A 22,135-nucleotide genomic window follows, 5' to 3' on the forward strand; every position below is an offset into this window, starting at 1 on the left:
GGGCTTTGATGCCTGTGGGTTTTTTCTTTCTTTTCTTTTCTTTTCTTTTTGCTGCCTCTCGGCCTACGTGGTCGAGTTTCCCACGATGCACCGCATCTCCCTTCTCTCGCGGCTGTCCTTCCGTTCATATTTGGGCAATTTTTCCCACATCCTTCTTTTGGTGCGGGGTCCTCTGTTTTTTTCTCTCTCTCTCTCTAGGGGATGCATGCCTGCCAACTGTGGCTGGCCCGGCTCAACGTGTGGGCTTTGAGGCCTGTGGCTTTTTTCTTTCTTTTATTTTCTTTTCTTTTCGCTGCCTCTCGGCCTACGTGGTCGAGTTTCCCACGATGCACCGCATCTCTCTTCTCTCGCGGCTGTCCTTCCGTTCATATTTGGGCAATTTTTACCAGATCCTTCCTTTGGTGCGGGGTCCTCTGTTTTTTTCTCTCTCTCTCTATAGGGGATGCATGCCGGCCAACTGTGCCCGGCCCGGCTCAACGTGTGGGCTTTGATGCCTGTGGCTTTTTTCTTTCTTTTCTTTTCTTTTCTTTTTGCTGCCTCTCGGCCTACGTGGTCGAGTTTCCCACGATGCACCGCATCTCTCTTCTCTCGCGGCTGTCCTTCCGTTCATATTTGGGCAATTTTTCCCAGATCCTTCCTTTGGTGCGGGGTCCTCTATTTTTTTCTCTCTCTCTCTCTAGGGGATGCATGCCGGCCAACTGTGGCCGGCCCGGCTCAACGTGTGGGCTTTGATGCCTGTGGCTTTTTTCTTTCTTTTCTTTTCTTTTTGCTGCCTCTCGGCCTACGTGGTCGAGTTTCCCACCATGCACCGCATCTCTCTTCTCTCGCGGCTGTCCCTCCACATACTTTTGGGCAATTTTTCCCAGATCCTTCCTTTGGTGCGGGGTCCTCTGTTTTTTTTTCTCTCTCTCTCTAGGGGATGCATGCCGGCCAACTGTGGCCGGCCCGGCTCAACGTGTGGTCTTTGCTGCCTGTGGCTTTTTTCTTTCTTTTCTTTTCTTTTTGCTGCCTCTCGGCCTACGTGGTCGAGTTTCCCACGATGCACCGCATCTCTCTTCTCTCGCGGCTGTCCCTCCACACACTTTTGGGCAATTTTTCCCAGATCCTTCCCTTGGTGCGGGGTCCTCTGTTTTTCTCTCTCTCTCTCTCTAGGGGATGCATGCCGGCCAACTGTGGCCGGCCCGGCTCAATGGGTGGGCTTTGATGCCTGTGGCTTTTTTCTTTCTTTTCTTTTCTTTTTGCTGCCTCTCGGCCTACGTGGTCGAGTTTCCCACGATGCACCGCATCTCTCTTCTCTCGCGGCTGTCCCTCCACATACTTTTGGGCAATTTTTCCCAGATCCTTCCTTTGGTGCGGGGTCCTCTGTTTTTTTCTCTCTCTCTCTAGGGGATGCATGCCGGCAAACTGGGGCCGGCCCGGCTCAACGTGTGGGCTTTGATGCCTGTGGTTTTTTCTTTCTTTTCTTTTCTTTTCTTTTTGCTGCCACTCGGCCTATGTGGTCGAGTTTCCCACGATGCACCGCATCTCTCTTCTCTCGCGGCTGTCCTTCCGTTCATATTTGGGCAATTTTTCCCAGATCCTTCCTTTGGTGCGGGGTCCTCTATTTTTTTCTCTCTCTCTCTCTAGGGGATGCATGCCGGCCAACTGTGGCCGGCCCGGCTCAACGTGTGGGCTTTGATGCCTGTGGCTTTTTTCTTTCTTTTCTTTTCTTTTTGCTGCCTCTCGGCCTACGTGGTCGAGTTTCCCACCATGCACCGCATCTCTCTTCTCTCGCGGCTGTCCTACCGTTCATATTTGGGCAATTTTTCCCAGATCCTTCCTTTGGTGCGGGGTCCTCTGTTTTTTTCTCTCTCTCCCTCTAGGGGATGCATGCCGGCCAACTGTGCCCGGCCTGGCTCAACGTGTGGGCTTTGATGCCTGTGGCTTTTTTCTTTCTTTTCTTTTCTTTTTGCTGCCTCTCGGCCTACGTGGTCGAGTTTCCCACCATGCACCGCATCTCTCTTCTCTCGCGGCTGTCCCTCCGCACACTTTTGGGCAATTTTTCCCAGATCCTTCCTTTGGTGCAGGGTCCTCTGTATTTTTCTCTCTCTCTCTCTAGGGGATGCATGCCGGCCAACTGTGCCCGGCCCGGCTCAACGTGTGGGCTTTGATGCCTGTGGCTTTTTTCTTTCTTTTCTTTTCTTTTCTTTTTGCTGCCTCTCGGCCTACGTGGTCGAGTTTCCCACGATGCACCGCATCTCTCTTCTCTCGCGGCTGTCCCTCCGCACACTTTTGGGCAATTTTTCCCAGATCCTTCCTTTGGTGCGGGGTCCTCTGTTTTTTTCTCTCTCTCTCTCTAGGGGATGCATGCCGGCCAACTGTGCCCGGCCTGGCTCAACGTGTGGGCTTTGATGCCTGTGGCTTTTTTCTTTCTTTTCTTTTCTTTTTGCTGCCTCTCGGCCTACGTGGTCGAGTTTCCCACCATGCACCGCATCTCTCTTCTCTCGCGGCTGTCCTACCGTTCATATTTGGGCAATTTTTCCCAGATCCTTCCTTTGGTGCGGGGTCCTCTGTTTTTTTCTCTCTCTCTCTCTAGGGGATGCATGCCGGCCAACTGTGGCCGGCCCGGCTCAACGTGTGGGCTTTGATGCCTGTGGCTTTTTTCTTTCTTTTCTTTTCTTTTCTTTTTGCTGCCTCTCGGCCTACGTGGTCGAGTTTCCCACCATGCACCGCATCTCTCTTCTCTCGCGGCTGTCCTTCCGTTCATATTTGGGCAATTTTTCCCAGATCCTTCCTTTGGTGCGGGGTCCTCTGTTTTTTTCTCTCTCTCTCTCTAGGGGATGCATGCCGGCCAACTGTGGCCGGCCCGGCTCAACGTGTGGTCTTTGCTGCCTGTGGCTTTTTTCTTTCTTTTCTTTTCTTTTTGCTGCCTCTCGGCCTACGTGGTCGAGTTTCCCACGATGCACCGCATCTCTCTTCTCTTGCGGCTGTCCCTCCGCACACTTTTGGTCAATTTTTCTCAGATCCTTCCTTTGGTGCAGGGTCCTCTGCTTTTTTCTCTCTCTCTCTCTAGGGGATGCATGCCGGCCAACTGTGGCCGGCCCGGCTCAACGTGTGGGCTTTGATGCCTGTGGCTTTTTTCTTTCTTTTCTTTTCTTTTCTTTTTGCTGCCTCTCGGCCTACGTGGTCGAGTTTCCCACCATGCACCGCATCTCTCTTCTCTCGCGGCTGTCCTTCCGTTCATATTTGGGCAATTTTTCCCAGATCCTTCCTTTGGTGCGGGGTCCTCTGTTTTTCTCTCTCTCTCTCTCTAGGGGATGCATGCCGGCCAACTGTGGCCGGCCCGGCTCAACGTGTGGGTTTGCTGCCTGTGGCTTTTTTCTTTCTTTTCTTTTCTTTTTGCTGCCTCTCGGCCTACGTGGTCGAGTTTCCCACCATGCACCGCATCTCTCTTCTCTCGCGGCTGTCCTACCGTTCATATTTGGGCAATTTTTCCCAGATCCTTCCTTTGGTGCGGGGTCCTCTGTTTTTTTTTTCTCTCTCTCTCTAGGGGATGCATGCCGGCCAACTGTGCCCGGCCCGGCTCAACGTGTGGGCTTTGATGACTGTGGCTTTTTTCTTTCTTTTCTTTTCTTTTTGCTGCCTCTCGGCCTACGTGGTCGAGTTTCCCACGATGCACCGCATCTCCTATCTCTCGCGGCTGTCCTTCCGTTCATATTTGGGCAATTTTTCCCAGATCCATCCTTTGGTGCGGGGTCCTCTGTTTTTTTCTCTCTCTCTCTCTAGGGGATACATGCCAGCCAACTGTAGCCGGCCCGGCTCAACGTGTGGTCTTTGCTGCCTGTGGCTTTTTTCTTTCTTTTCTTTTCTTTTTGCTGCCTCTCGGCCTACGTGGTCGAGTTTCCCACGATGCACCGCATCTCTCTTCTCTCGCGGCTGTCCTTCCGTTCATATTTGGGCAATTTTTCCCAGATCCTTCCTTTGGTGCGGGGTCCTCTGTTTTTCTCTCTCTCTCTCTCTAGGGGATGCATGCCGGCCAACTGGGGCCGGCCCGGCTCAAACTGTCGGCTTTGATGCCTGTAGCTTTTTTCTTTCTTTTCTTTTCTTTTCTTTTTGCTGCCTCTCGGCCTACGTGGTCGAGTTTCCCACGATGCACCGCATCTCTCTTCTCTCGCGGCTGTCCTTCCGTTCATATTTGGGCAATTTTTCCCAGATCCTTCCTTTGGTGCGGGGTCCTCTGTTTTTTTCTCTCTCTCTCTCTCTAGGGGATGCATGCCGGCCAACTGTGGCCGGCCCGGCTCAACGTGTGGGCTTTGATGCCTGTGGCTTTTTTCTTTCTTTTCTTTTCTTTTTGCTGCCTCTCGGCCTACGTGGTCGAGTTTCCCACCATGCACCGCATCTCTCTTCTCTCGCGGCTGTCCTACCGTTCATATTTGGGCAATTTTTCCCAGATCCTTCCTTTGGTGCGGGGTCCTCTGTTTTTTTCTCTCTCTCTCTCTAGGGGATGCATGCCGGCCAACTGTGGCCGGCCCGGCTCAACGTGTGGGCTTTGATGCCTGTGGCTTTTTTCTTTCTTTTCTTTTCTTTTCTTTTTGCTGCCTCTCGGCCTACGTGGTCGAGTTTCCCACCATGCACCGCATCTCTCTTCTCTCGCGGCTGTCCTTCCGTTCATATTTGGGCAATTTTTCCCAGATCCTTCCTTTGGTGCGGGGTCCTCTGTTTTTTTCTCTCTCTCTCTCTAGGGGATGCATGCCGGCCAACTGTGGCCGGCCCGGCTCAACGTGTGGTCTTTGCTGCCTGTGGCTTTTTTCTTTCTTTTCTTTTCTTTTTGCTGCCTCTCGGCCTACGTGGTCGAGTTTCCCACGATGCACCGCATCTCTCTTCTCTTGCGGCTGTCCCTCCGCACACTTTTGGTCAATTTTTCTCAGATCCTTCCTTTGGTGCAGGGTCCTCTGCTTTTTTCTCTCTCTCTCTCTAGGGGATGCATGCCGGCCAACTGTGGCCGGCCCGGCTCAACGTGTGGGCTTTGATGCCTGTGGCTTTTTTCTTTCTTTTCTTTTCCTTTTCTTTTTGCTGCCTCTTGGCCTACGTGGTCGAGTTTCCCACGATGCACCGCATCTCTCTTCTCTCGCGGCTGTCCTTCCGTTCATATTTGGGCAATTTTTCCCAGATCCTTCCTTTGGTGCGGGGTCCTCTGTTTTTTTCTCTCTCTCTCTCTAGGGGATGCATGCCGGCCAACTGTGGCCGTCCCGGCTCAACGTGTGGTCTTTGCTGCCTGTGGCTTTTTTCTTTCTTTTCTTTTCTTTTTGCTGCCTCTCGGCCTACGTGGTCGAGTTTCCCACGATGCACCGCATCTCTCTTCTCTCGCGGCTGTCCTTCCGTTCATATTTGGGCAATTTTTCCCAGATCCTTCCTTTGGTGCGGGGTCCTCTGTTTTTTTCTCTCTCTCTCTCTAGGGGATGCATGCCGGCCAACTGTGGCCGGCCCGACTCAACGTGTGGGCTTTGATGCCTGTGGGTTTTTTCTTTCTTTTCTTTTCTTTTCTTTTTGCTGCCTCTCGGCCTACGTGGTCGAGTTTCCCACGATGCACCGCATCTCCCTTCTCTCGCGGCTGTCCTTCCGTTCATATTTGAGCAATTTTTCCCAGATCCTTCCTTTGGTGCGGGGTCCTCTGTTTTTTTTCTCTCTCTCTCTCTAGGGGATGCATGCCGGCCAACTGTGGCCGGCCCGGCTCAACGTGTGGGCTTTGAGGCCTGTGGCTTTTTTCTTTCTTTTCTTTTCTTTTCTTTTTGCTGCCTCTCAGCCTACGTGGTCGAGTTTCCCACGATGCACCGCATCTCTCTTCTCTCGCGGCTGTCCTTCCGTTCATATTTGGGCAATTTTTCCCAGATCCTTCCTTTGGTGCGGGGTCCTCTGTTTGTTTCTCTCTCTCTCTCTAGGAGATGCATGCCGGCCAACTGTGTCCGGCCCGGCTCAACGTGTGGGCTTTGATGCCTGTGGCTTTTTTCTTTCTTTTCTTTTCTTTTCTTTTTGCTGCCTCTCGGCCTACGTGGTCGAGTTTCCCACCATGCACCGCATCTCTCTTCTCTCGCGGCTGTCCTTCCGTTCATATTTGGGCAATTTTTCCCAGATCCTTCCTTTGATGCGGGGTCCTCTGTTTTTTTCTCTCTCTCTCTCTAGGGGATGCATGCCGGCCAACTGTGCCCGGCCCGGCTCAACGTGTGGTCTTTGCTGCCTGTGGCTTTTTTCTTTCTTTTCTTTTCTTTTTGCTGCCTCTCGGCCTAGGTGGTCGAGTTTCCCACAATGCACCGCATCTCTCTTCTCTCGCGGCTGTCCTTCCGTTCATATTTGGGCAATTTTTCCCAGATCCTTCCTTTGGTGCGGGGTCCTCTGTTTTTTTCTCTCTCTCTCTCTAGGAGATGCATGCCGGCCAACTGTGGCAGGCCCGGCTCAACGTGTGGGCTTTGATGCCTGTGGCTTTTTTCTTTCTTTTCTTTTCTTTTCTTTTTGCTGCCTCTCGGCCTACGTGGTCGAGTTTCCCACCATGCACCGCATCTCTCTTCTCTCGCGGCTGCCCTTCCGTTCATATTTGGGCAATTTTTCCCAGATCCTTCCCTTGGTGCGGGATCCTCTCTTTTTCTCTCTCTCTCTCTCTAGGGGATGCATGCCGGCCAACTGGGGCCGGCCCGGCTCAAACTGTCGGCTTTGATGCCTGTAGCTTTTTTCTTTCTTTTCTTTTCTTTTCTTTTTGCTGCCTCTCGGCCTACGTGGTCGAGTTTCCCACCATGCACCGCATCTCTCTTCTCTCGCGGCTGTCCTTCCGTTCATATTTGGGCAATTTTTCCCAGATCCTTCCTTTGGTGCGGGGTCCTCTATTTTTTTTCTCTCTCTCTCTCTAGGGGATGCATGCCGGCCAACTGTGGCCGGCCCGGCTCAACGTGTGGGCTTTGATGCCTGTGGCTTTTTTCTTTCTTTTCTTTTCTTTTTGCTGCCTCTCGGCCTACGTGGTCGAGTTTCCCACCATGCACCGCATCTCTCTTCTCTCGCGGCTGTCCCTCCACATACTTTTGGGCAATTTTTCCCAGATCCTTCCTTTGGTGCGGGGTCCTCTGTTTTTTTCTCTCTCTCTCTCTAGGGGATGCATGCCGGCCAACTGTGGCCGGCCCGGCTCAACGTGTGGTCTTTGCTGCCTGTGGCTTTTTTCTTTCTTTTCTTTTCTTTTTGCTGCCTCTCGGCCTACGTGGTCGAGTTTCCCACGATGCACCGCATCTCTCTTCTCTCGCGGCTGTCCCTCCACACACTTTTGGGCAATTTTTCCCAGATCCTTCCCTTGGTGCGGGGTCCTCTGTTTTTCTCTCTCTCTCTCTCTAGGGGATGCATGCCGGCCAACTGTGGCCGGCCCGGCTCAATGGGTGGGCTTTGCTGCCTGTGGCTTTTTTCTTTCTTTTCTTTTCTTTTTGCTGCCTCTCGGCCTACGTGGTCGAGTTTCCCACGATGCACCGCATCTCTCTTCTCTCGCGGCTGTCCCTCCACATACTTTTGGGCAATTTTTCCCAGATCCTTCCTTTGGTGCGGGGTCCTCTGTTTTTTTCTCTCTCTCTCTAGGGGATGCATGCCGGCAAACTGGGGCCGGCCCGGCTCAACGTGTGGGCTTTGATGCCTGTGGCTTTTTTCTTTCTTTTCTTTTCTTCTCTTTTTGCTGCCACTCGGCCTACGTGGTCGAGTTTCCCATGATGCACCGCATCTCCCTTCTCTCGCGGCTGTCCTTCCGTTCTTATTTGGGCAATTTTTCCCAGATCCTTCCTTTTGTGCGGGGTCCTCTGTTTTTTCTCTCTCTCTCTCTAGGGGATGCATGCCGGCCAACTGTGCCTGGCCCGGCTCAACGTGTGGGCTTTGATGCCTGTGGCTTTTTTCTTTCTTTTCTTTTCTTTTTGCTGCCTCTCGGCCTACGTGGTCGAGTTTCCCATGATGCACCACATCTCTCTTCTCTCGCGGCTGTCCCTCCACATACTTTTGGGCAATTTTTCCCAGATCCTTCCTTTGGTGCGGGGTCCTCTGTTTTTTTCTCTCTCTCTCTCTAGGGGATTCATGCCGGCCAACTGTGGCCGGCCCGACTCAACGTGTGGGCTTTGATGCCTGTGGGTTTTTTCTTTCTTTTCTTTTCTTTTCTTTTTGCTGCCTCTCGGCCTACGTGGTCGAGTTTCCCACGATGCACCGCATCTCCCTTCTCTCGCGGCTGTCCTTCCGTTCATATTTGAGCAATTTTTCCCAGATCCTTCCTTTGGTGCGGGGTCCTCTGTTTTTTTTCTCTCTCTCTCTCTAGGGGATGCATGCCGGCCAACTGTGGCCGGCCCGGCTCAACGTGTGGGCTTTGATGCCTGTGGCTTTTTTCTTTCTTTTCTTTTCTTTTCTTTTTGCTGCCTCTCAGCCTACGTGGTCGAGTTTCCCACGATGCACCGCATCTCTCTTCTCTCGCGGCTGTCCTTCCGTTCATATTTGGGCAATTTTTCCCAGATCCTTCCTTTGGTGCGGGGTCCTCTGTTTTTTTCTCTCTCTCTCTCTAGGAGATGCATGCCGGCCAACTGTGTCCGGCCCGGCTCAACGTGTGGGCTTTGATGCCTGTGGCTTTTTTCTTTCTTTTCTTTTCTTTTCTTTTTGCTGCCTCTCGGCCTACGTGGTCGAGTTTCCCACCATGCACCGCATCTCTCTTCTCTCGCGGCTGTCCTTCCGTTCATATTTGGGCAATTTTTCCCAGATCCTTCCTTTGGTGCGGGGTCCTCTGTTTTTTTCTCTCTCTCTCTCTAGGGGATGCATGCCGGCCAACTGTGGCCGGCCCGGCTCAACGTGTGGTCTTTGCTGCCTGTGGCTTTTTTCTTTCTTTTCTTTTCTTTTTGCTGCCTCTCGGCCTACGTGGTCGAGTTTCCCACGATGCACCGCATCTCTCTTCTCTTGAGGCTGTCCCTCCGCACACTTTTGGGCAATTTTTCCCAGATCCTTCCTTTGGTGCGGGGTCCTCTGTTTCTCTCTCTCTCTCTCTCTAGGGGATGCATGCCGGCCAACTGTGGCCGGCCCGGCTCAACGTGTGGGCTTTGATGCCTGTGGCTTTTTTCTTTCTTTTCTTTTCCTTTTCTTTTTGCTGCCTCTCGGCCTACGTGGTCGAGTTTCCCACGATGCACCGCATCTCTCTTCTCTCGCGGCTGTCCTTCCGTTCATATTTGGGCAATTTTTCCCAGATCCTTCCTTTGGTGCGGGGTCCTCTGTTTTTTTCTCTCTCTCTCTCTAGGGGATGCATGCTGGCCAACTGTGGCCGGCCCGGCTCAACGTGTGGTCTTTGCTGCCTGTGGCTTTTTTCTTTCTTTTCTTTTCTTTTTGCTGCCTCTCGGCCTACGTGGTCGAGTTTCCCACGATGCACCGCATCTCTCTTCTCTCGCGGCTGTCCCTCCACACACTTTTGGGCAATTTTTCCCAGATCCTTCCCTTGGTGCGGGGTCCTCTGTTTTTCTCTCTCTCTCTCTCTAGGGGATGCATGCCGGCCAACTGTGGCCGGCCCGGCTCAACGGGTGGGCTTTGCTGCCTGTGGCTTTTTTCTTTCTTTTCTTTTCTTTTTGCTGCCTCTCGGCCTACGTGGTCGAGTTTCCCACGATGCACCGCATCTCTCTTCTCTCGCGGCTGTCCCTCCACATACTTTTTTGCAATTTTTCCCAGATCCTTCCTTTGGTGCGGGGTCCTCTGTTTTTTCTCTCTCTCTCTAGGGGATGCATGCCGGCAAACTGGGGCCGGCCCGGCTCAACGTGTGGGCTTTGATGCCTGTGGCTTTTTTCTTTCTTTTCTTTTCTTTTCTTTTTGCTGCCTCTCGGCCTACGTGGTCGAGTTTCCCATGATGCACCGCATCTCCCTTCTCTCGCGGCTGTCCTTCCGTTCATATTTGGGCAATTTTTCCCAGATCCTTCCTTTGGTGCGGGGTCCTCTGTTTTTTCTCTCTCTCTCTCTAGGGGATGCATGCCGGCCAACTGTGCCCGGCCCGGCTCAACGTGTGGGCTTTGATGCCTGTGGCTTTTTTCTTTCTTTTCTTTTCTTTTTGCTGCCTCTCGGCCTACGTGGTCGAGTTTCCCATGATGCACCGCATCTCTCTTCTCTCGCGGCTGTCCCTCCACATACTTTTGGGCAATTTTTCCCAGATCCTTCCTTTGGTGCGGGGTCCTCTGTTTTTTCTCTCTCTCTCTAGGGGATGCATGCCGGCAAACTGGGGCCGGCCCGGCTCAACGTGTGGGCTTTGATGCCTGTGGCTTTTTTCTTTCTCTTCTTTTCTTTTCTTTTTGCTGCCTCTCGGCCTACGTGGTCGAGTTTCCCACGATGCACCGCATCTCCCTTCTCTCGCGGCTGTCCTACCGTTCATATTTGGGCAATTTTTCCCAGATCCTTCCTTTGGTGCGGGGTCCTCTGTTTTTTTTTTTTCTCTTTCTCTCTAGGGGATGCATGCCGGCCAACTGTGCCCGGCCCGGCTCAACGTGTGGGCTTTGATGCCTGTGGGTTTTTTCTTTCTTTTCTTTTCTTTTCTTTTTGCTGCCTCTCGGCCTACGTGGTCGAGTTTCCCACGATGCACCGCATCTCCCTTCTCTCGCGGCTGTCCTTCCGTTCATATTTGGGCAATTTTTACCAGATCCTTCCTTTGGTGCGGGGTCCTCTGTTTTTTTCTCTCTCTCTCTATAGGGGATGCATGCCGGCCAACTGTGCCCGGCCCGGCTCAACGTGTGGGCTTTGATGCCTGTGGCTTTTTTCTTTCTTTTCTTTTCTTTTCTTTTTGCTGCCTCTCGGCCTACGTGGTCGAGTTTCCCACGATGCACCGCATCTCTCTTCTCTCGCGGCTGTCCTTCCGTTCATATTTGGGCAATTTTTCCCAGATCCTTCTTTTGGTGCGGGGTCCTCTGTTTTTTTCTCTCTCTCTCTCTCTAGGGGATACATGCCAGCCAACTGTGGCCGGCCCGGCTCAACGTGTGGGCTTTGATGCCTGTGGGTTTTTTCTTTCTTTTCTTTTCTTTTCTTTTTGCTGCCTCTCGGCCTACGTGGTCGAGTTTCCCACCATGCACCGCATCTCTCTTCTCTCGCGGCTGCCCTTCCGTTCATATTTGGGCAATTTTTCCCAGATCCTTCCCTTGGTGCGGGGTCCTCTGTTTTTCTCTCTCTCTCTCTCTAGGGGATGCATGCCGGCCAACTGGGGCCGGCCCGGCTCAAACTGTCGGCTTTGTTGCCTTTAGCTTTTTTCTTTCTTTTCTTTTCTTTTCTTTTTGCTACCTCTCGGCCTACGTGGTCGAGTTTCCCACGATGCACCGCATCTCTCTTCTCTCGCGGCTGTCCTTCCGTTCATATTTGGGCAATTTTTCCCAGATCCTTCCTTTGGTGCGGGGTCCTCTATTTTTTTCTCTCTCTCTCTCTAGGGGATGCATGCCGGCCAACTGTGGCCGGCCCGGCTCAACGTGTGGGCTTTGATGCCTGTGGCTTTTTTCTTTCTTTTCTTTTCTTTTTGCTGCCTCTCGGCCTACGTGGTCGAGTTTCCCACCATGCACCGCATCTCTCTTCTCTCGCGGCTGTCCCTCCACATACTTTTGGGCAATTTTTCCCAGATCCTTCCTTTGGTGCGGGGTCCTCTGTTTTTTTTTCTCTCTCTCTCTAGGGGATGCATGCCGGCCAACTGTGGCCGGCCCGGCTCAACGTGTGGTCTTTGCTGCCTGTGGCTTTTTTCTTTCTTTTCTTTTCTTTTTGCTGCCTCTCGGCCTACGTGGTCGAGTTTCCCACGATGCACCGCATCTCTCTTCTCTCGCGGCTGTCCCTCCACACACTTTTGGGCAATTTTTCCCAGATCCTTCCCTTGGTGCGGGGTCCTCTGTTTTTCTCTCTCTCTCTCTCTAGGGGATGCATGCCGGCCAACTGTGGCCGGCCCGGCTCAATGGGTGGGCTTTGATGCCTGTGGCTTTTTTCTTTCTTTTCTTTTCTTTTTGCTGCCTCTCGGCCTACGTGGTCGAGTTTCCCACGATGCACCGCATCTCTCTTCTCTCGCGGCTGTCCCTCCACATACTTTTGGGCAATTTTTCCCAGATCCTTCCTTTGGTGCGGGGTCCTCTGTTTTTTTCTCTCTCTCTCTAGGGGATGCATGCCGGCAAACTGGGGCCGGCCCGGCTCAACGTGTGGGCTTTGATGCCTGTGGTTTTTTCTTTCTTTTCTTTTCTTTTCTTTTTGCTGCCACTCGGCCTACGTGGTCGAGTTTCCCACGATGCACCGCATCTCTCTTCTCTCGCGGCTGTCCTTCCGTTCATATTTGGGCAATTTTTCCCAGATCCTTCCTTTGGTGCGGGGTCCTCTATTTTTTTCTCTCTCTCTCTCTAGGGGATGCATGCCGGCCAACTGTGGCCGGCCCGGCTCAACGTGTGGGCTTTGATGCCTGTGGCTTTTTTCTTTCTTTTCTTTTCTTTTTGCTGCCTCTCGGCCTACGTGGTCGAGTTTCCCACCATGCACCGCATCTCTCTTCTCTCGCGGCTGTCCTACCGTTCATATTTGGGCAATTTTTCCCAGATCCTTCCTTTGGTGCGGGGTCCTCTGTTTTTTTCTCTCTCTCCCTCTAGGGGATGCATGCCGGCCAACTGTGCCCGGCCTGGCTCAACGTGTGGGCTTTGATGCCTGTGGCTTTTTTCTTTCTTTTCTTTTCTTTTTGCTGCCTCTCGGCCTACGTGGTCGAGTTTCCCACCATGCACCGCATCTCTCTTCTCTCGCGGCTGTCCCTCCGCACACTTTTGGGCAATTTTTCCCAGATCCTTCCTTTGGTGCAGGGTCCTCTGTATTTTTCTCTCTCTCTCTCTAGGGGATGCATGCCGGCCAACTGTGCCCGGCCCGGCTCAACGTGTGGGCTTTGATGCCTGTGGCTTTTTTCTTTCTTTTCTTTTCTTTTCTTTTTGCTGCCTCTCGGGCTACGTGGTCGAGTTTCCCACGATGCACCGCATCTCTCTTCTCTCGCGGCTGTCCCTCCGCACACTTTTGGGCAATTTTTCCCAGATCCTTCCTTTGGTGCGGGGTCCTCTGTTTTTTTCTCTCTCTCTCTCTAGGGGATGCATGCCGGCCAACTGTGCCCGGCCTGGCTCAACGTGTGGGCTTTGATGCCTGTGGCTTTTTTCTTTCTTTTCTTTTCTTTTTGCTGCCTCTCGGCCTACGTGGTCGAGTTTCCCACCATGCACCGCATCTCTCTTCTCTCACGGCTGTCCTACCGTTCATATTTGGGCAATTTTTCCCAGATCCTTCCTTTGGTGCGGGGTCCTCTGTTTTTCTCTCTCTCTCTCTCTAGGGGATGCATGCTGGCCAACTGTGGCCGGCCCGGCTCAACGTGTGGTCTTTGCTGCCTGTGGCTTTTTTCTTTCTTTTCTTTTCTTTTTGCTGCCTCTCGGCCTACGTGGTCGAGTTTCCCACGATGCACCGCATCTCTCTTCTCTCGCGGCTGTCCCTCCACACACTTTTGGGCAATTTTTCCCAGATCCTTCCCTTGGTGCGGGGTCCTCTGTTTTTCTCTCTCTCTCTCTCTAGGGGATGCATGCCGGCCAACTGTGGCCGGCCCGGCTCAACGGGTGGGCTTTGCTGCCTGTGGCTTTTTTCTTTCTTTTCTTTTCTTTTTGCTGCCTCTCGGCCTACGTGGTCGAGTTTCCCACGATGCACCGCATCTCTCTTCTCTCGCGGCTGTCCCTCCACATACTTTTTTGCAATTTTTCCCAGATCCTTCCTTTGGTGCGGGGTCCTCTGTTTTTTCTCTCTCTCTCTAGGGGATGCATGCCGGCAAACTGGGGCCGGCCCGGCTCAACGTGTGGGCTTTGATGCCTGTGGCTTTTTTCTTTCTTTTCTTTTCTTTTCTTTTTGCTGCCTCTCGGCCTACGTGGTCGAGTTTCCCATGATGCACCGCATCTCCCTTCTCTCGCGGCTGTCCTTCCGTTCATATTTGGGCAATTTTTCCCAGATCCTTCCTTTGGTGCGGGGTCCTCTGTTTTTTCTCTCTCTCTCTCTAGGGGATGCATGCCGGCCAACTGTGCCCGGCCCGGCTCAACGTGTGGGCTTTGATGCCTGTGGCTTTTTTCTTTCTTTTCTTTTCTTTTTGCTGCCTCTCGGCCTACGTGGTCGAGTTTCCCATGATGCACCGCATCTCTCTTCTCTCGCGGCTGTCCCTCCACATACTTTTGGGCAATTTTTCCCAGATCCTTCCTTTGGTGCGGGGTCCTCTGTTTTTTCTCTCTCTCTCTAGGGGATGCATGCCGGCAAACTGGGGCCGGCCCGGCTCAACGTGTGGGCTTTGATGCCTGTGGCTTTTTTCTTTCTCTTCTTTTCTTTTCTTTTTGCTGCCTCTCGGCCTACGTGGTCGAGTTTCCCACGATGCACCGCATCTCCCTTCTCTCGCGGCTGTCCTACCGTTCATATTTGGGCAATTTTTCCCAGATCCTTCCTTTGGTGCGGGGTCCTCTGTTTTTTTTTTTTCTCTTTCTCTCTAGGGGATGCATGCCGGCCAACTGTGCCCGGCCCGGCTCAACGTGTGGGCTTTGATGCCTGTGGGTTTTTTCTTTCTTTTCTTTTCTTTTCTTTTTGCTGCCTCTCGGCCTACGTGGTCGAGTTTCCCACGATGCACCGCATCTCCCTTCTCTCGCGGCTGTCCTTCCGTTCATATTTGGGCAATTTTTACCAGATCCTTCCTTTGGTGCGGGGTCCTCTGTTTTTTTCTCTCTCTCTCTATAGGGGATGCATGCCGGCCAACTGTGCCCGGCCCGGCTCAACGTGTGGGCTTTGATGCCTGTGGCTTTTTTCTTTCTTTTCTTTTCTTTTCTTTTTGCTGCCTCTCGGCCTACGTGGTCGAGTTTCCCACGATGCACCGCATCTCTCTTCTCTCGCGGCTGTCCTTCCGTTCATATTTGGGCAATTTTTCCCAGATCCTTCTTTTGGTGCGGGGTCCTCTGTTTTTTTCTCTCTCTCTCTCTCTAGGGGATACATGCCAGCCAACTGTGGCCGGCCCGGCTCAACGTGTGGGCTTTGATGCCTGTGGGTTTTTTCTTTCTTTTCTTTTCTTTTCTTTTTGCTGCCTCTCGGCCTACGTGGTCGAGTTTCCCACCATGCACCGCATCTCTCTTCTCTCGCGGCTGCCCTTCCGTTCATATTTGGGCAATTTTTCCCAGATCCTTCCCTTGGTGCGGGGTCCTCTGTTTTTCTCTCTCTCTCTCTCTAGGGGATGCATGCCGGCCAACTGGGGCCGGCCCGGCTCAAACTGTCGGCTTTGTTGCCTTTAGCTTTTTTCTTTCTTTTCTTTTCTTTTCTTTTTGCTACCTCTCGGCCTACGTGGTCGAGTTTCCCACGATGCACCGCATCTCTCTTCTCTCGCGGCTGTCCTTCCGTTCATATTTGGGCAATTTTTCCCAGATCCTTCCTTTGGTGCGGGGTCCTCTATTTTTTTCTCTCTCTCTCTCTAGGGGATGCATGCCGGCCAACTGTGGCCGGCCCGGCTCAACGTGTGGGCTTTGATGCCTGTGGCTTTTTTCTTTCTTTTCTTTTCTTTTTGCTGCCTCTCGGCCTACGTGGTCGAGTTTCCCACCATGCACCGCATCTCTCTTCTCTCGCGGCTGTCCCTCCACATACTTTTGGGCAATTTTTCCCAGATCCTTCCTTTGGTGCGGGGTCCTCTGTTTTTTTTTCTCTCTCTCTCTAGGGGATGCATGCCGGCCAACTGTGGCCGGCCCGGCTCAACGTGTGGTCTTTGCTGCCTGTGGCTTTTTTCTTTCTTTTCTTTTCTTTTTGCTGCCTCTCGGCCTACGTGGTCGAGTTTCCCACGATGCACCGCATCTCTCTTCTCTCGCGGCTGTCCCTCCACACACTTTTGGGCAATTTTTCCCAGATCCTTCCCTTGGTGCGGGGTCCTCTGTTTTTCTCTCTCTCTCTCTCTAGGGGATGCATGCCGGCCAACTGTGGCCGGCCCGGCTCAATGGGTGGGCTTTGATGCCTGTGGCTTTTTTCTTTCTTTTCTTTTCTTTTTGCTGCCTCTCGGCCTACGTGGTCGAGTTTCCCACGATGCACCGCATCTCTCTTCTCTCGCGGCTGTCCCTCCACATACTTTTGGGCAATTTTTCCCAGATCCTTCCTTTGGTGCGGGGTCCTCTGTTTTTTTCTCTCTCTCTCTAGGGGATGCATGCCGGCAAACTGGGGCCGGCCCGGCTCAACGTGTGGGCTTTGATGCCTGTGGTTTTTTCTTTCTTTTCTTTTCTTTTCTTTTTGCTGCCACTCGGCCTACGTGGTCGAGTTTCCCACGATGCACCGCATCTCTCTTCTCTCGCGGCTGTCCTTCCGTTCATATTTGGGCAATTTTTCCCAGATCCTTCCTTTGGTGCGGGGTCCTCTATTTTTTTCTCTCTCTCTCTCTAGGGGATGCATGCCGGCCAACTGTGGCCGGCCCGGCTCAACGTGTGGGCTTTGATGCCTGTGGCTTTTTTCTTTCTTTTCTTTTCTTTTTGCTGCCTCTCGGCCTACGTGGTCGAGTTTCCCACCATGCACCGCATCTCTCTTCTCTCGCGGCTGTCCTACCGTTCATATTTGGGCAATTTTTCCCAGATCCTTCCTTTGGTGCGGGGTCCTCTGTTTTTTTCTCTCTCTCCCTCTAGGGGATGCATGCCGGCCAACTGTGCCCGGCCTGGCTCAACGTGTGGGCTTTGATGCCTGTGGCTTTTTTCTTTCTTTTCTTTTCTTTTTGCTGCCTCTCGGCCTACGTGGTCGAGTTTCCCACCATGCACCGCATCTCTCTTCTCTCGCGGCTGTCCCTCCGCACACTTTTGGGCAATTTTTCCCAGATCCTTCCTTTGGTGCAGGGTCCTCTGTATTTTTCTCTCTCTCTCTCTAGGGGATGCATGCCGGCCAACTGTGCCCGGCCCGGCTCAACGTGTGGGCTTTGATGCCTGTGGCTTTTTTCTTTCTTTTCTTTTCTTTTCTTTTTGCTGCCTCTCGGGCTACGTGGTCGAGTTTCCCACGATGCACCGCATCTCTCTTCTCTCGCGGCTGTCCCTCCGCACACTTTTGGGCAATTTTTCCCAGATCCTTCCTTTGGTGCGGGGTCCTCTGTTTTTTTCTCTCTCTCTCTCTAGGGGATGCATGCCGGCCAACTGTGCCCGGCCTGGCTCAACGTGTGGGCTTTGATGCCTGTGGCTTTTTTCTTTCTTTTCTTTTCTTTTTGCTGCCTCTCGGCCTACGTGGTCGAGTTTCCCACCATGCACCGCATCTCTCTTCTCTCACGGCTGTCCTACCGTTCATATTTGGGCAATTTTTCCCAGATCCTTCCTTTGGTGCGGGGTCCTCTGTTTTTTTCTCTCTCTCTCTCTAGGGGATGCATGCCGGCCAACTGTGGCCGGCCCGGCTCAACGTGTGGGCTTTGATGCCTGTGGCTTTTTTCTTTCTTTTCTTTTCTTTTCTTTTTGCTGCCTCTCGGCCTACGTGGTCGAGTTTCCCACCATGCACCGCATCTCTCTTCTCTCGCGGCTGTCCTTCCGTTCATATTTGGGCAATTTTTCCCAGATCCTTCCTTTGGTGCGGGGTCCTCTGTTTTTTTCTCTCTCTCTCTCTAGGGGATGCATGCCGGCCAACTGTGGCCGGCCCGGCTCAACGTGTGGTCTTTGCTGCCTGTGGCTTTTTTCTTTCTTTTCTTTTCTTTTTGCTGCCTCTCGGCCTACGTGGTCGAGTTTCCCACGATGCACCGCATCTCTCTTCTCTTGCGGCTGTCCCTCCGCACACTTTTGGTCAATTTTTCTCAGATCCTTCCTTTGGTGCAGGGTCCTCTGCTTTTTTCTATCTCTCTCTCTAGGGGATGCATGCCGGCCAACTGTGGCCGGCCCGGCTCAACGTGTGGGCTTTGATGCCTGTGGCTTTTTTCTTTCTTTTCTTTTCCTTTTCTTTTTGCTGCCTCTTGGCCTACGTGGTCGAGTTTCCCACGATGCACCGCATCTCTCTTCTCTCGCGGCTGTCCTTCCGTTCATATTTGGGCAATTTTTCCCAGATCCTTCCTTTGGTGCGGGGTCCTCTGTTTTTTTCTCTCTCTCTCTCTAGGGGATGCATGCCGGCCAACTGTGGCCGTCCCGGCTCAACGTGTGGTCTTTGCTGCCTGTGGCTTTTTTCTTTCTTTTCTTTTCTTTTTGCTGCCTCTCGGCCTACGTGGTCGAGTTTCCCACGATGCACCGCATCTCTCTTCTCTCGCGGCTGTCCTTCCGTTCATATTTGGGCAATTTTTCCCAGATCCTTCCTTTGGTGCGGGGTCCTCTGTTTTTTTCTCTCTCTCTCTCTAGGGGATGCATGCCGGCCAACTGTGGCCGGCCCGGCTCAACGTGTGGGCTTTGATGCCTGTGGCTTTTTTCTTTCTTTTCTTTTCTTTTCTTTTTGCTGCCTCTCGGCCTACGTGGTCGAGTTTCCCACCATGCACCGCATCTCTCTTCTCTCGCGGATGTCCTTCCGTTCATATTTGGGCAATTTTTCCCAGATCCTTCCTTTGGTGCGGGGTCCTCTGTTTTTTTCTCTCTCTCTCTCTAGGGGATGCATGCCGGCCAACTGTGCCCGGCCTGGCTCAACGTGTGGGCTTTGATGCCTGTGGCTTTTTTCTTTCTTTTCTTTTCTTTTTGCTGCCTCTCGGCCTACGTGGTCGAGTTTCCCACCATGCACCGCATCTCTCTTCTCTCGCGGCTGTCCTACCGTTCATATTTGGGCAATTTTTCCCAGATCCTTCCTTTGGTGCGGGGTCCTCTGTTTTTTTCTCTCTCTCTCTCTAGGGGATGCATGCCGGCCAACTGTGGCCGGCCCGGCTCAACGTGTGGGCTTTGATGCCTGTGGCTTTTTTCTTTCTTTTCTTTTCTTTTCTTTTTGCTGCCTCTCGGCCTACGTGGTCGAGTTTCCCACCATGCACCGCATCTCTCTTCTCTCGCGGCTGTCCTTCCGTTCATATTTGGGCAATTTTTCCCAGATCCTTCCTTTGGTGCGGGGTCCTCTGTTTTTTTCTCTCTCTCTCTCTAGGGGATGCATGCCGGCCAACTGTGGCCGGCCCGGCTCAACGTGTGGTCTTTGCTGCCTGTGGCTTTTTTCTTTCTTTTCTTTTCTTTTTGCTGCCTCTCGGCCTACGTGGTCGAGTTTCCCACGATGCACCGCATCTCTCTTCTCTTGCGGTTGTCCCTCCGCACACTTTTGGTCAATTTTTCTCAGATCCTTCCTTTGGTGCAGGGTCCTCTGCTTTTTTCTCTCTCTCTCTCTAGGGGATGCATGCCGGCCAACTGTGGCCGGCCCGGCTCAACGTGTGGGCTTTGATGCCTGTGGCTTTTTTCTTTCTTTTCTTTTCCTTTTCTTTTTGCTGCCTCTTGGCCTACGTGGTCGAGTTTCCCACGATGCACCGCATCTCTCTTCTCTCGCGGCTGTCCTTCCGTTCATATTTGGGCAATTTTTCCCAGATCCTTCCTTTGGTGCGGGGTCCTCTGTTTTTTTCTCTCTCTCTCTCTAGGGGATGCATGCCGGCCAACTGTGGCCGTCCCGGCTCAACGTGTGGTCTTTGCTGCCTGTGGCTTTTTTCTTTCTTTTCTTTTCTTTTTGCTGCCTCTCGGCCTACGTGGTCGAGTTTCCCACCATGCACCGCATCTCTCTTCTCTCGCGGCTGTCCTTCCGTTCATATTTGGGCAATTTTTCCCAGATCCTTCCTTTGGTGCGGGGTCCTCTGTTTTTTTCTCTCTCTCTCTCTAGGGGATGCATGCCGGCCAACTGTGGCCGGCCCGACTCAACGTGTGGGCTTTGATGCCTGTGGGTTTTTTCTTTCTTTTCTTTTCTTTTCTTTTTGCTGCCTCTCGGCCTACGTGGTCGAGTTTCCCACGATGCACCGCATCTCCCTTCTCTCGCGGCTGTCCTTCCGTTCATATTTGAGCAATTTTTCCCAGATCCTTCCTTTGGTGCGGGGTCCTCTGTTTTTTTTCTCTCTCTCTCTCTAGGGGATGCATGCCGGCCAACTGTGGCCGGCCCGGCTCAACGTGTGGGCTTTGATGCCTGTGGCTTTTTTCTTTCTTTTCTTTTCTTTTCTTTTTGCTGCCTCTCAGCCTACGTGGTCGAGTTTCCCACGATGCACCGCATCTCTCTTCTCTCGCGGCTGTCCTTCCGTTCATATTTGGGCAATTTTTCCCAGATCCTTCCTTTGGTGCGGGGTCCTCTGTTTTTTTCTCTCTCTCTCTCTAGGAGATGCATGCCGGCCAACTGTGTCCGGCCCGGCTCAACGTGTGGGCTTTGATGCCTGTGGCTTTTTTCTTTCTTTTCTTTTCTTTTCTTTTTGCTGCCTCTCGGCCTACGTGGTCGAGTTTCCCACCATGCACCGCATCTCTCTTCTCTCGCGGCTGTCCTTCCGTTCATATTTGGGCAATTTTTCCCAGATCCTTCCTTTGATGCGGGGTCCTCTGTTTTTTTCTCTCTCTCTCTCTAGGGGATGCATGCCGGCCAACTGTGGCCGGCCCGGCTCAACGTGTGGTCTTTGCTGCCTGTGGCTTTTTTCTTTCTTTTCTTTTCTTTTTGCTGCCTCTCGGCCTACGTGGTCGAGTTTCCCACGATGCACCGCATCTCTCTTCTCTTGAGGCTGTCCCTCCGCACACTTTTGGGCAATTTTTCCCAGATCCTTCCTTTGGTGCGGGGTCCTCTGTTTTTCTCTCTCTCTCTCTCTAGGGGATGCATGCCGGCCAACTGTGGCCGGCCCGGCTCAACGTGTGGGCTTTGATGCCTGTGGCTTTTTTCTTTCTTTTCTTTTCCTTTTCTTTTTGCTGCCTCTCGGCCTACGTGGTCGAGTTTCCCACGATGCACCGCATCTCTCTTCTCTCGCGGCTGTCCTTCCGTTCATATTTGGGCAATTTTTCCCAGATCCTTCCTTTGGTGCGGGGTCCTCTGTTTTTTTCTCTCTCTCTCTCTAGGGGATGCATGCTGGCCAACTGTGGCCGGCCCGGCTCAACGTGTGGTCTTTGCTGCCTGTGGCTTTTTTCTTTCTTTTCTTTTCTTTTTGCTGCCTCTCGGCCTACGTGGTCGAGTTTCCCACCATGCACCGCATCTCTCTTCTCTCGCGGCTGTCCCTCCACACACTTTTGGGCAATTTTTCCCAGATCCTTCCCTTGGTGCGGGGTCCTCTGTTTTTCTCTCTCTCTCTCTCTAGGGGATGCATGCCGGCCAACTGTGGCCGGCCCGGCTCAACGGGTGGGCTTTGCTGCCTGTGGCTTTTTTCTTTCTTTTCTTTTCTTTTTGCTGCCTCTCGGCCTACGTGGTCGAGTTTCCCACGATGCACCGCATCTCTCTTCTCTCGCGGCTGTCCCTCCACATACTTTTTTGCAATTTTTCCCAGATCCTTCCTTTGGTGCGGGGTCCTCTGTTTTTTCTCTCTCTCTCTCGGGATGCATGCCGGCAAACTGGGGCCGGCCCGGCTCAACGTGTGGGCTTTGATGCCTGTGGCTTTTTTCTTTCTTTTCTTTTCTTTTCTTTTTGCTGCCTCTCGGCCTACGTGGTCGAGTTTCCCATGATGCACCGCATCTCCCTTCTCTCGCGGCTGTCCTTCCGTTCATATTTGGGCAATTTTTCCCAGATCCTTCCTTTGGTGCGGGGTCCTCTGTTTTTTCTCTCTCTCTCTCTAGGGGATGCATGCCGGCCAACTGTGCCCGGCCCGGCTCAACGTGTGGGCTTTGATGCCTGTGGCTTTTTTCTTTCTTTTCTTTTCTTTTTGCTGCCTCTCGGCCTACGTGGTCGAGTTTCCCATGATGCACCGCATCTCTCTTCTCTCGCGGCTGTCCCTCCACATACTTTTGGGCAATTTTTCCCAGATCCTTCCTTTGGTGCGGGGTCCTCTGTTTTTTCTCTCTCTCTCTAGGGGATGCATGCCGGCAAACTGGGGCCGGCCCGGCTCAACGTGTGGGCTTTGATGCCTGTGGCTTTTTTCTTTCTCTTCTTTTCTTTTCTTTTTGCTGCCTCTCGGCCTACGTGGTCGAGTTTCCCACGATGCACCGCATCTCCCTTCTCTCGCGGCTGTCCTACCGTTCATATTTGGGCAATTTTTCCCAGATCCTTCCTTTGGTGCGGGGTCCTCTGTTTTTTTTTTTTCTCTTTCTCTCTAGGGGAT

This window comes from Anolis carolinensis, chromosome 6 (assembly GCF_035594765.1).
Source record: "Anolis carolinensis isolate JA03-04 chromosome 6, rAnoCar3.1.pri, whole genome shotgun sequence".
NCBI classification, from domain to species: Eukaryota; Metazoa; Chordata; class Lepidosauria; order Squamata; family Dactyloidae; genus Anolis; species Anolis carolinensis.